This window comes from Lithobates pipiens, unplaced genomic scaffold, assembly GCF_037356315.1.
Source record: "Lithobates pipiens isolate NorthernLeopardFrog02 unplaced genomic scaffold, aLitPip1_a1.2 Scaffold_30, whole genome shotgun sequence".
Lineage (NCBI taxonomy): Eukaryota > Metazoa > Chordata > Amphibia > Anura > Ranidae > Lithobates > Lithobates pipiens.
The window spans coordinates 30,169,846-30,184,539 of record NW_027507791.1 but is presented as its reverse complement, the minus strand read 5'-3'; the positions used below and the strand labels follow the sequence as shown (position 1 = coordinate 30,184,539).

General features: G+C 53.6%; 1 protein-coding gene across 1 annotated transcript in view; it reads right to left on the bottom strand.

Annotated features, from left to right (window-relative positions):
• Positions 1–14,694, bottom strand: part of TUFT1 (tuftelin 1) — a 47,771-nt gene that overhangs the window by 32,202 nt on the left and 875 nt on the right. The gene's annotated exons all lie outside the window — the stretch shown is intronic.

The following is a 14,694-nucleotide window of genomic DNA, read 5'->3' as shown; positions in this document are numbered from 1 at the left end:
GAGACATGGAGGGATGGATGGAGACATGGAGGGATGGATGGAGACATGAAGGGATGGATGGAGACATGGATGGAGAGATGGAGACATGGAGGGATAGATGGATGGTTAGAGACATGGATGGATGGTTGGAGACATGGATGGAGGGATGGATGGAGACATGGAAACATGGAGGGATGGATGGATGGAGACATGGAGGGATGGATGGATGGATGGAGAAGTGGAGGGATGGATGGATGGATGGTTGGAGGGATGGATGGAGACATGGATGGATGGAGACATGGAGGGATGGATGGATGGAGACGTGGAGGGATAGATGGATGGAGACATGGAGGGATGGAGACATGGAGGGATGGATTGATGGAGACATGGAGGGATGGATGGAGACGTGGAGGGATGGATGGAGACGTGGAGGGATGGATGGATGGAGACATGGAGGGAGGGATGGATGGATGGAGACATGGAGGGATGGATGGATGGAGACGTGGAGGGATGGATGGAGACATGGAGGGATGGATGGATGGAGACATGGAGGGATGGATGGAGACATGGAGGGATGGAGACGTGGAGGGATGGATGGATGGAGACATGGAGGGATGGATGGAGACGTGGAGGGATGGAGACGTGGAGGGATGGATGGATGGAGACATGGAGGGATGGATGGAGACATGGAGGGATGGATGGATGGAGACGTGGAGGGATGGATGGAGACATGGAGGGATGGATGGAGACGTGGAGGGATGGATGGATGGAGACGTGGAGGGATGGATGGATGGAGACGTGGAGGGATGGATGGATGGAGACATGGAGGGATGGATGGAGACGTGGAGGGATGGAGACGTGGAGGGATGAATGGATGGAGACGTGGAGGTAGGGATGGATGGAGACGTGGAGGGATGGATGGATGGAGACGTGGATGGATGGATGGAGACGTGGAGGGATGGATGGATGGAGACGTGGAGGGATGGAGACATGGAAGGATGGAGACATGGAGGGATGGATGGATGGAGACATGGAGGGATGGATGGATGGAGACGTGGAGGGATGGATGGAGACATGGAGGGATGGATGGATGGAGACATGGAGGGATGGATGGAGACATGGAGGGATGGATGGATGGAGACATGGAGACGTGGAGGGATGGATGGATGGAGACGTGGAGGGATGGATGGAGACATGGAGGGATGGATGGATGGAGACATGGAGGGATGGATGGAGACGTGGAGGGATGGATGGATGGAGACGTGGAGGGATGGATGGAGACATGGAGGGATGGATGGATGGAGACATGGAGGGATGGATGGAGACGTGGAGGGATGGATGGATGGAGACATGGAGGGATGGATGGAGACGTGGAGGGAGGGATGGATGGAGACATGGAGGGATGGATGGATGGAGACGTGGAGGGATGGATGGAGACATGGAGGGATGGATGGATGGAGACATGGAGGGATGGATGGAGACGTGGAGGGATGGATGGATGGAGACATGGAGGGATGGATGGAGACGTGGAGGGATGGATGGATGGAGACATGGAGGGATGGATGGAGACATGGAGGGATGGATGGAGACGTGGAGGGATGGATGGATGGAGACGTGGAGGGATGGATGGATGGAGACATGGAGGGATGGATGGATGGAGACGTGGAGAGATGGATGGAGACGTGGAGGGATGGATGGATGGAGACATGGAGGGATGGATGGAGACATGGAGGGATGGATGGATGGAGACATGGAGACGTGGAGGGATGGATGGATGGAGACGTGGAGGGATGGATGGAGACATGGAGGGATGGATGGATGGAGACATGGAGGGATGGATGGAGACGTGGAGGGATGGATGGATGGAGACGTGGAGGGATGGATGGAGACATGGAGGGATGGATGGATGGAGACATGGAGGGATGGATGGAGACGTGGAGGGATGGATGGATGGAGACATGGAGGGATGGATGGAGACGTGGAGGGAGGGATGGATGGAGACATGGAGGGATGGATGGATGGAGACGTGGAGGGATGGATGGAGACATGGAGGGATGGATGGATGGAGACATGGAGGGATGGATGGAGACGTGGAGGGATGGATGGATGGAGACATGGAGGGATGGATGGAGACGTGGAGGGATGGATGGAGACGTGGAGGGATGGATGGATGGAGACATGGAGGGATGGATGGAGACATGGAGGGATGGATGGAGACGTGGAGGGATGGATGGATGGAGACGTGGAGGGATGGATGGATGGAGACATGGAGGGATGGATGGATGGAGACGTGGAGGGATGGATGGAGACGTGGAGGGATGGATGGATGGAGACGTGGAGGGATGGATGGATGGAGACGTGGAGGGATGGATGGAGACGTGGAGGGATGGATGGAGACGTGGAGGGATGGATGGATGGAGACGTGGAGGGATGGATGGATGGAGACGTGGAGGGATGGATGGAGACGTGGAGGGATGGATGGATGGAGACGTGGAGGGATGGATGGATGGAGACATGGAGGGATGGATGGATGGAGACGTGGAGAGATGGATGGAGACGTGGAGGGATGGATGGATGGAGACGTGGAGGGATGGATGGATGGAGACATGGAGGGATGGATGGATGGAGACGTGGAGGGATGGATGGATGGAGACGTGGAGGGATGGATGGAGACATGGAGGGATGGATGGATGGAGACATGGAGGGATGGATGGAGACATGGAGGGATGGATGGATGGAGACGTGGAGGGATGGATGGAGACATGGAGGGATGGATGGATGGAGACATGGAGGGATGGATGGAGACGTGGAGGGATGGATGGATGGAGACATGGAGGGATGGATGGAGACGTGGAGGGAGGGATGGATGGAGACATGGAGGGATGGATGGATGGAGACGTGGAGGGATGGATGGAGACATGGAGGGATGGATGGATGGAGACATGGAGGGATGGATGGAGACGTGGAGGGATGGATGGATGGAGACATGGAGGGATGGATGGAGACGTGGAGGGATGGATGGAGACGTGGAGGGATGGATGGATGGAGACATGGAGGGATGGATGGAGACATGGAGGGATGGATGGAGACGTGGAGGGATGGATGGATGGAGACGTGGAGGGATGGATGGATGGAGACATGGAGGGATGGATGGATGGAGACGTGGAGGGATGGATGGAGACGTGGAGGGATGGATGGATGGAGACATGGAGGGATGGATGGATGGAGACGTGGAGGGATGGATGGAGACGTGGAGGGATGGATGGAGACGTGGAGGGATGGATGGATGGAGACGTGGAGGGATGGATGGATGGAGACATGGAGGGATGGATGGATGGAGACGTGGAGGGATGGATGGAGACGTGGAGGGATGGATGGATGGAGACGTGGAGGGATGGATGGATGGAGACATGGAGGGATGGATGGATGGAGACGTGGAGGGATGGATGGATGGGGGAATTTGCTTTGATAATTTAAATGAAGTAAAAAGTGTTTTCGGCGCTCAGATAAAGTTTCGGTAGCACACAATGCCGCACTTCTCCATTGTTTAGCTCCCATCTGATTGGTCGGGTGACTGGAGCGCGTCACCTGAGATTAGAAGGGTAAAGAGCAGAATAGGGCCCAGTTGTCCAGTGAGCGGCCCGGTGTGACACCTTTAGGGTTGTGGTCATGGAGGTGGATGGAGCTGCTTCTCGGGAGGTCTGGTGGAGGGTCTCCAGTAACAGCTGAGATCATCCTTCACCTGGCGGCTCCTGAGAAGGGGAGATGAAATGAGCCGTCTGAGCGCCCTCACTGTGCACACAATGCATGCTGGGATCACATGACTCACACCCAGGTGACGCCATACCTGTGCCAGAGAACCCAGCATGTCCTAATATGGAGTGCGTCATGAGACAGGTGATCTCCGCAATCCCACCTGACCTCATGTGCCCCCACCCACTACAACAACACTCTACATTCCACACCTCTGACTCTGCACAGTACTACTTCTCTTGTCTTGTATGTCGGGTGTAATTCTCAGTATCTGTTCTTATTCTGTATGTATGGACTCTGCACAGTACCACTTCTCTTGTCCTGTATGTCGGGTGTAATTCTCGGTATCTGTTCTTATTCTGTATGTATGGACTCTGCACAGTACTACTTCTCTTGTCCTGTATGTCGGGTGTAATTCTCGGTATCTGTTCTTATTCTGTATGTATGGACTCTGCACAGTACCACTTCTCTTGTCCTGTATGTCGGGTGTAATTCTCGGTATCTGTTCTTATTCTGTATGTATGGACTCTGCACAGTACCACTTCTCTTGTCCTGTATGCCGGGTGTAATTTTCGGTATCTGTTCTTATTCTGTATGTATGGACTCTGCACAGTACCACTTCTCTTGTCCTGTATGTCGGGTGTAATTCTCGGTATCTCTTCTTATTCTGTATGTATGGACTCTGCACAGTACCACTTCTCTTGTCCTGTATGCCGGGTGTAATTCTCGGTATCTGTTCTTATTCTGTATGTATGGACTCTGCACAGTAACACTTCTCTTGTCCTGTATGTTGGGTGTAATTCTCGGTATCTGTTCTTATTCTGTATGTATGGACTCTGCACAGTACCACTTCTCTTGTCCTGTATGTCGGGTGTAATTCTCGGTATCTGTTCTTATTCTGTATGTATGGACTCTGCACAGTACCACTTCTCTTGTCCTGTATGTCGGGTGTAATTCTCGGTATCTGTTCTTATTCTGTATGTATGGACTCTGCACAGTACCACTTCTCTTGTCCTGTATGTCGGGTGTAATTCTCGGTATCTGTTCTTATTCTATATGTATGGACTCTGCACAGTACTACTTCTCTTGTCCTGTATGTTGGGTGTAATTCTCGGTATCTGATGTCGGTGATAATCCTCCTAACCCTTGCTCCTCCATTGAGTGTGACGTCATGCCCTCCCTCTGGGAGGCGCTGTCACTGGAGGTCACATTCCTGACATGTCCCGGGCTGAGTTCGGAGGACACGCAGCGTTTGTGGAATTATCGGCCTCTTAATGGCTCTGCGGAATTCTCTCACAAATTCTCCCCGAGCCGAAAGTACCTTCAACTTTGCAGCGAGACGCGGGGGCGCCACGGCAACACGCCGACCTCTGAGAATAGAACAAACGTTAGAGGGGAACTCCAGACACAAAATCTATTCTGCGATTGTAATCCTCAGTAGCTGCAAAGGATATAAATTCACTCTGCGAGCACTAAATGCCTTTTTTTTTTACAAACCCAGATATTACCTTGTAAAAGAAGCAGTGACATCATCACTGTGCTGTACGCAACCTGTGCATGAGGCAGAGCTCTGGGAGGGACCCAGAAGACTCCAACCACTGCAGAAAACCGTCAGGAGGGGTGGAGACAGGACCAATCAGCCGTCACAAGGAGAAAAAGCTACAGTAAGGGTGGAGACAAGACCAATCGGCCAGAAGAAAGAGAGCTACAGGAGGGGTGGAGACAAGATCAATCAGCCGGAACAAGGAGAGAGCTACAGGATTGGGCGGAGACAAGATCAATCAGCCGGGACAAGGAGAGAGCTACAGGAGGGGGCGGAGACAAGATCAATCAGCCAGCACAAGGAGAGAGCTACAGGAGGGGCGGAGACAAGATCAATCAGCCGGTACAAGGAGAGAGCTACAGGAGGGGCGGAGACAAGATCAATCAGCTGCAACAAGGAGAGAGCTACAGGAGGGGCGGAGACAAGATCAATCAGCCGCCACAAGGAGAGAGCTACAGGAGGGGCGGAGACAAGATCAATCAGCCGGCACAAGGAGAGAGCTACAGGAGGGGCGGAGACAAGATCAATCAGCTGCAACAAGGAGAGAGCTACAGGAGGGGCGGAGACAAGATCAATCAGCCGCCACAAGGAGAGAGCTACAGGAGGAATGAGGACGAGATCAATCAGCCGGCACAAGGAGAGAGCTACAGGAGGGGCGGAGACAAGATCAATTAGCCGGCAAAAGGAGAGAGCTACAGGAGGGGCGGAGACAAGATCAATCAGCCGGCACAAGGAGAGAGCTACAGGAGGGGCAGAGACAAGATCAATCAGCCGGTACAAGGAGAGAGCTACAGGAGGGGCGGAGACAAGATCAATCAGCCGGTACAAGGAGAGAGCTACAGGAGGGGCGGAGACAAGATCAATCAGCCGGTACAAGGAGAGAGCTACAGGAGGTGAGGAGACAATATCAATCAGCCGGTACAAGGAGAGAGCTACAGGAGGGGCGGAGACAAGATCAATCAGCTGCAACAAGGAGAGAGCTACAGGAGGGGCGGAGACAAGATCAATCAGCCGCCACAAGGAGAGAGCTACAGGAGGAATGAGGACGAGATCAATCAGCCGGCACAAGGAGAGAGCTACAGGAGGGGCGGAGATGAGATCAATTAGCCGGCAAAAGGAGAGAGCTACAGAAGGGGCGGAGACAAGATCAATCAGCCGGCACAAGGAGAGAGCTACAGGAGGGGGCGGAGACAAGATCAATCAGCCGGTACAAGGAGAGAGCTACAGGAGGGGCGGAGACAAGATTAATCAGCCGGTACAAGGAGAGAGCTACAGGAGGGGCAGAGACAAGATCAATAAGCCGGTACAAGGAGAGAGCTATAGGAGGGTGGAGACAAGATCAATCAGCCGGTACAAGGAGAGAGCTATAGGAGGGTGGAGACAAGATCAATCAACCGGTACAAGGAGAGAGCTATAGGAGGGTGGAGACAAGATCAATCAGCCGGCACAAGGAGAGAGCTACAGGAGGGGCGGAGACGAGATCAATTAGCCGGCAAAAGGAGAGAGCTACAGGAGGGGCGGAGACAAGATCAATCAGCCGGCACAAGGAGAGAGCTACAGGAGGGGCAGAGACAAGATCAATCAGCCGGTACAAGGAGAGAGCTACAGGAGGGGCGGAGACAAGATCAATCAGCCGGTACAAGGAGCGAGCTACAGGAGGGGCGGAGACAAGATCAATCAGCTGCAACAAGGAGAGAGCTACAGGAGGGGCGGAGACAAGATCAATCAGCCGCCACAAGGAGAGAGCTACAGGAGGAATGAGGACGAGATCAATCAGCCGGCACAAGGAGAGAGCTACAGGAGGGGCGGAGACGAGATCAATTAGCCGGCAAAAGGAGAGAGCTACAGGAGGGGCGGAGACAAGATCAATCAGCCGGTACAAGGAGAGAGCTACAGGAGGGGCGGAGACAAGATCAATCAGCCGGTACAAGGAGAGAGCTACAGGAGGGGCGGAGACAAGATCAATCAGCCGGTACAAGGAGAGAGCTACAGGAGGGGCGGAGACAAGATCAATCAGCCGGTACAAGGAGAGAGCTACAGGAGGTGAGGAGACAATATCAATCAGCCGGCACAAGGAGAGAGCTACAGGAGGGCGGAGACAAGATCAATCAGCCGGCACAAGGAGAGAGCTACAGGAGGGGCGGAGACAAGATCAATCAGCTGGGACAAGGAGAAAGCTACAGGAGGGGCGGAGACAAGATCAATCAGCCGGCACAAGGAGAGAGCTACAGGGGGGCGGAGACAAGATCAATCAGCCGGTACAAGGAGAGAGCTACAGGAGGGGAGGAGACAAGATCAATCAGCCGGTACAAGGAGAGAGCTATAGGAGGGCGGAGACAAGATCAATCAGCCGGTACAAGGAGAGAGCTACAGGAGGAACAGAGACAAGATCAATCATCCGGCACAAGGAGAGAGCTACAGGGGGGGCGGAGACAAGATCAATAAGCCGGTACAAGGAGAGAGCTATAGGAGGGTGGAGACAAGATCAATCAGCCGGTACAAGGAGAGAGCTATAGGAGGGCGGAGACAAGATCAATCAGCCGGAAAAAGGAGAGAGCTACAGGAGGGGCGGAGACATAATCAATCAGCCGGTACAAGGAGAGAGCTACAGGAGGGGCGGAAACAAGATCAATCAGCCGGAACAAGGAGAGAGCTACAGGAGGGGTGGAGACAAGATCAATCAGCCGGCACAAGGAGAGAGCTACAGGAGGAACGGAGACAAGATCAATCAGCCGGTACAAGGCGAGAGCTACAGGAGGGGAGGAGACAAGATCAATAAGCCGGTACAAGGAGAGAGCTATAGGAGGGCGGAGACAAGATCAATCAGCCGGTACAAGGAGAGAGCTATAGGAGGGCGGAGACAAGATCAATCAGCCGGTACAAGGCGAGAGCTACAGGAGGGGAGGAGACAAGATCAATAAGCCGGTACAAGGAGAGAGCTATAGGAGGGCGGAGACAAGATCAATCAGCCGGTACAAGGAGAGAGCTATAGGAGGGCGGAGACAAGATCAATCAGCCGGTACAAGGAGAGAGCTATAGGAGGGCGGAGACAAGATCAATCAGCCGGTACAAGGAGAGAGCTACAGGAGGGGCGGAGACAAGATCAATCAGCTGCAACAAGGAGAGAGCTACAGGAGGAATGGAGACAAGATCAATCAGCCGGCACAAGGAGAGAGCTACAGGAGGGGTGGAGACAAGATCAATCAGCTGCAACAAGGAGAGAGCTACAGGAGGAACGGAGACAAGATCAATCAGCCAGCACAAGGAGAGAGCTACAGGAGGGGTGGAGACAAGATCAATTAGCCGGCACAAGGAGAGAGCTACAGGAGGGGCGGAGACAAGATCAATTAGCCGACACAAGGAGAGAGCTACAGGAGGGGCGGAGACAAGATCAATTAGCCGGTACAAGGAGAGAGCTATAGGAGGGCAGAGACAAGATCAATCAGCCGGTACAAGGAGAGAGCTATAGGAGGGCGGAGACAAGATCAATCAGCCGGCAAAAGGAGAGAGCTACAGGAGGGGCGGAGACATAATCAATCAGCCAGTACAAGGAGAGAGCTACAGGAGGGGCGGAGACAAGATCAATCAGCCGGTACAAGGCGAGAGCTACAGGAGGGGAGGAGACAAGATCAATAAGCAGGTACAAGGAGAGAGCTACAGGAGGGGAGGAGACAAGATCAATCAGCCGGAACAAGGAGAGAGCTACAGGAGGAACGGAGACAAGATCAATCAGCCGGTACAAGGAGAGAGCTACAGGAGGGGCGGAGACAAGATCAATCAGCCGGTACAAGGCGAGAGCTACAGGAGGGGAGGAGACAAGATCAATCAGCCGGAACAAGGAGAGAGCTACAGGAGGAACGGAGACAAGATCAATCAGCCGGTACAAGGAGAGAGCTACAGGAGGAACGGAGACAAGATCAATCAGCCGGTACAAGGCGAGAGCTACAGGAGGGGAGGAGACAAGATCAATAAGCCGGTACAAGGAGAGAGCTATAGGAGGGCGGAGACAAGATCAATCAGCCGGTACAAGGAGAGAGCTATAGGAGGGCGGAGACAAGATCAATCAGCCGGTACAAGGAGAGAGCTATAGGAGGGCGGAGACAAGATCAATCAGCCGGTACAAGGAGAGAGCTATAGGAGGGCGGAGACAAGATCAATCAGCCGGTACAAGGAGAGAGCTATAGGAGGGCGGAGACAGGACCAATCATCTGGCGCAAGGAGAGAGAGCAGAGCTGTGGAACGAACGAAAAAGACTCCACCCACTACAGAATATCACAGGAGGGGGAGGAGACAAGATCAAGCATCCGGCACAAGGAGAGAGCAGAGCTTTGGAGGGAACCCAGAAGACTCCACCCACTACAAAAGAGGGTGGAGACAAGACCAATCAGCTTGCACACAAGGAGAGAAAGAGAGCAGAGCTGTGGGAGGGACCAGAAGAATCCACCCAGTACAGGAAACTATAGGAGAGGCGGAGACAAGACTGGTCACTCTGCGCAAGGAGAGAGCGCAGAGCTGTGGGAGTGGCCCAGAAGACTCCACCCACTATAAAAGAAACTACAGGAGGGGGAGGAGACAAGATCAATCGGCCTGCACAAGGAGAGAGAGCAGAGCTGTGGGAGGGCCCCAGAAGATTCCACCCACTATAGAATACTACAGGAGGGGGCGGAAACAAGACCCCCGCACCAGGAGAGAGAGCAGCAGTGGGCGGTCTTTATTACAGGAAGTCTCATTGCTGGATTACTGCTCAGATCTGGAAGAAATACACAAAGCTCACCAAGATTCAGGAAGAAGACACACGAGGAATGGATTTATTATCCCCGAATAGCTTTAGTGTGAGTACGGCAGTGACCAGTATCTAGTTTTTTATTTTTCACTTTATTTTATTTTTTTGAATAATTTTTTTACAATATTATTTATCATTATTTTGACAAGTGCTCTGTGCTAAGAGATTTCCTGATCATTCACAAACTGAAGCATAGAAAACACAGTTTACTATGCTCCAGTTATGAATGGACACAGGAGCGATCGGTACTCATCACTCACTGTGCTCATTCAGAGAAGGGCAGGGATCGGTAGATTACCTAATTTCCAGCCCCTTCCCCCCCGTGCTCCATCCAGAAACATCCTCTGTAGCAACCAGAGGGAGAGGAGAGGAGGGAAGCCGGAAGCCCTGCTGGGGGGTGGACCAGGGGAGCACACAAGGGACAGGAGGGGCAGTTGGGGGTGGCATATACAGGTACTGATCCCCTGTATTTTCCGGCTATGGCAGTTGAATTCCGGCAGGAGCGAGAGGAGGGTAGCCGAAAGCCCTGCTGGGGGGTGGACCAGGGGAGCACACAAGGGACAGGAGGAGCAGTTGGGGGTGGCATATACTGGTACTGATCCCCTGTATCTTCCTGCTATGGCAGTTGAATGCTGGCAGGAGGGAAGCCGGAAGCCCTGCTGGGGGGCGGACCAGGGGAGCACACAAGGGACAGGAGGTGCAATGGGGGTAGCATATACCAGTACCGATCCCCTGTATCTTCCTGCTATGGCAGTTGAATCCCGGTGTCCTATCATATACAGTCCCCCATCGGATAGTGTCCGCTGTGTACTGCGCATGCGCAGTACACAGCACACACAGATTCTGAAAATAGCCGAAGATGAACGGCGCTTGCGCCATGAGTCCAGGTTCTAGCGCCACCATCCAAGTGGACATAGAGTCGGAATATAAAAGAGCCGATCGCAGCGAGGCCGAGCCCGAAGCGTGGCGAGCCCGCGAGGGTCCCTCTAATTTTCCCATCCCTATGTCCGCTTGGATGGTGGGGCTACCACCTCGATATGCCAGAACACCGGCAAGAGGGAGAGGAGGGAAGCCAGAAGTCCTGCCGAGGGAAGGACCAGGGGAGCACACAAGGGACAGGAGGGGCAGTGGGGATGGTATATAACGGGACCGATCCCTTGTATCTTCCTCCAATGCCAGTTGAATGCCGGCAGGAGGGAGAGGAGAGGAGGGAAGCCGGAAGCCCTACAGAGGGAAGGACCAGGGGAGCACAAAAGGGACAGGAGGGGCAGTGGGGGTGGTATATACCGGCACCGATCCCCTGTATCTTCCTCCAATGGCAGTTGAATTCCGGCAGGAGGGAGAGAAGGGGAGGGAAGCCAGAAGTCCTGCTGGGGGGGTAGACCAGGGGAGCACACAAGTGACAGGAGGGGCAGTGGGGGTGGTATATACCGGTACGATCCCCTGTATCTTCCTCCAATGGCAGTTGAATTCCGGCAGGAGGGAGAGAAGGGGAGGGAAGCCAGAAGTCCTGCTGGGGGGGTAGACCAGGGGAGCACACAAGGGACAGGAGGGGCAGTGGGGGTGGTATATACCGGTACCAATCCCATGCATCTTCCTCCAGTGGCAGTTGAATTCTGGCAGGAGGGAGAGAAGAGGAAGGAAGCCAGTAGCCCTGCTGGGTGGCAGACCAGGGGAGCACACAAAGGACAAGAGGGGCAGTGGGGGGTGGTATATACCGGTACCGATCCCCTGTATCTTCCTGCTATGACAGCTGAAATCCGGCAGGAGGGAGAGGAGGAGAAGCCGGTTATTTCAGCAACCACAGGAGGAAAATACAGATTGGATCCAGTAAATGCCTCCCCCGCTGCCCCGCCTCTTCAGTTTATGGGGGTCAGCAAGGAAGGGCCGCAGTTTACCCATCACCCAATGTCGCGTTGGACGTTTAGATCATGATCAACGAGTTGCCGACACCCTGGAGGAGGAACAAGACCTGTTCCTGACCTGTATGTAGCACAGACAAAATGGGGTCCTCTTCCTTGCCAGACAGGGCTGTGCTGTTTAAATCTTAGGACTGGATGGACAGAACTACAAAACAGCTCCGATATATATTTATTCTGTTTGCCTGGAGTCAAGCCTTTAATCTCAGGTGAAATATTTACTACCATAGAGGTAGGTAGATGGAGGAGGGTGGGATGTGATATCAGATGTACATGCTGGGAATGTAGCGTCCCCCTATGAAGAAGAACCATCTATGGCCACCTGACCATGCCTGGCAGAGTCGTCTAGAGACGGAAACCCCCCCCTCTCCCCCCTGTCTCTGGAATGAGGGGGGGGTGGGGGGAGGGTTATGGGAAAGTCCCAATAAAAGTTCTTGAAGGGATAAAACTTTTATGACTTTGCCCATTTCCCCGAATCTGCCCCGCAGGCCGGCATCAATCGGCTGTTTGTCCTGAATCCTGGCCACAGCCCGGCCTGCCGGTGATCTCACACCCCGGGAATGTGGCAGAAGCTTCACAAACATCAATATCACACCCTGAAGAAAGTCCCCTCATTGTGCCGGACCCCGCTATACCCAGCACTGCGCCCCCCTCAGACACCCGGAGGAACTGGAGTAATACGGGACCTCTTCCTAATCACATCCCAGTATTGTATATATTATACTGGTTTATATAGCACTGACATATACCGCAGCGCTGTATAGAGATCACCAAGGCAGTCACATGAGTCTCTGTACCAGAGGAGCTTACACTCTAATGTCCCCTCCCCCCACAGTCACATCAGTCTCTCTACCAGAGGAGCTTACACTCTAATGTCCCCTCCCCCCACAGTCAAATCAGTCTCTGTACAGAGGAGCTTACACTCTAATGTCCCCTCCCCCCCACAGTCACATCAGTCTCTGTACAGAGGAGCTTACACTCTAATGTCCCCCCCCACACAGTCACATCACTCTCTGTACAGAGGAGCTTACACTCTAATGCCCCCTCCCCCCAGGCACATCAGTCTCTGTACAGAGGAGCTTACACTCTAATGTCCCCTCCCCCCACAGTCACATCAGTCTCTGTACAGAGGAGCTTACACTCTAATGTCCCCCCCCCCCACAGTCACATCAGTCTCTGTACCAGAGGAGCTTACACTCTAATGTCCCCTCCCCCACAGTCACATCATTCTCTGCACCAGAGGAGCTTACACTCTAATGTCCCCCCCCCCCCCACAGTCACATCAGTCTATGTACAGAGGAGCTTACACTCTAATGTCCCCTCTCCCACAGTCACATCAGTCTCTGTACAGAGGAGCTTACGCTCTAATGTCCGCTCCCCCACAGTCACATCAGTCTCTGTACAGAGGAGCTTACACTCTAATGTCCCCTCTCCCACAGTCACATCAGTCTCTGTACAGAGGAGCTTACGCTCTAATGTCCGCTCCCCCCACAGTCACATCAGTCTCTGTACAGAGGAGCTTACACTCTAATGTCCCCTCCCCCCACAGTCACATCAGTCTCTGTACAGAGGAGCTTACACTCTAATGTCCCCTCCCCCCCCCCCACAGTCACATCAGTCTATGTACAGAGGAGCTTACACTCTAATGTCCCCTCCCCCACAGTCACATCATTCTCTGCACCAGAGGAGCTTACACTCTAATGTCCCCCCCCCCACAGTCACATCAGTCTATGTACAGAGGAGCTTACACTCTAATGTCCCCTCTCCCACAGTCACATCAGTCTCTGTACAGAGGAGCTTACACTCTAATGTCCCCTCTCCCCCACAGTCACATCAGTCTCTGTACAGAGGAGCTTACGCTCTAATGTCCGCTCCCCCCACAGTCACATCAGTCTCTGTACAGAGGAGCTTACACTCTAATGTCCCCTCCCCCCACAGTCACATCAGTCTCTGTACAGAGGAGCTTACACTCTAATGTCCCCTCCCCCCCACAGTCACATCAGTCTCTGTACAGAGGAGCTTACACTCTAATGTCCCCTCCCCCCACAGTCACATCAGTCTCTGTACCAGAGGAGCTTACACTCTAATGTCCCCTCCCCCACAGTCACATCATTCTCTGCACCAGAGGAGCTTACACTCTAATGTCCCCCCCCCCACAGTCACATCGGTCTATGTACAGAGGAGCTTACACTCTAATGTCCCCTCTCCCACAGTCACATCAGTCTCTGTACAGAGGAGCTTACGCTCTAATGTCCGCTCCCCCACAGTCACATCAGTCTCTGTACAGAGGAGCTTACACTCTAATGTCCCCTCTCCCACAGTCACATCAGTCTCTGTACAGAGGAGCTTACGCTCTAATGTCCGCTCCCCCCACAGTCACATCAGTCTCTGTACAGCGGAGCTTACACTCTAATGTCCCCTCCCCCCACAGTCACATCAGTCTCTGTACAGAGGAGCTTACACTCTAATGTCCCCTCCCCCCCCCCCCCCCACAGTCACATCAGTCTATGTACAGAGGAGCTTACACTCTAATGTCCCCTCCCCCACAGTCACATCATTCTCTGCACCAGAGGAGCTTACACTCTAATGTCCCCCCCCCCCACAGTCACATCAGTCTATGTACAGAGGAGCTTACACTCTAATGTCCCCTCTCCCACAGTCACATCAGTCTCTGTACAGAGGAGCTTACACTCTAATGTCCCCTCTCCCCCACAGTC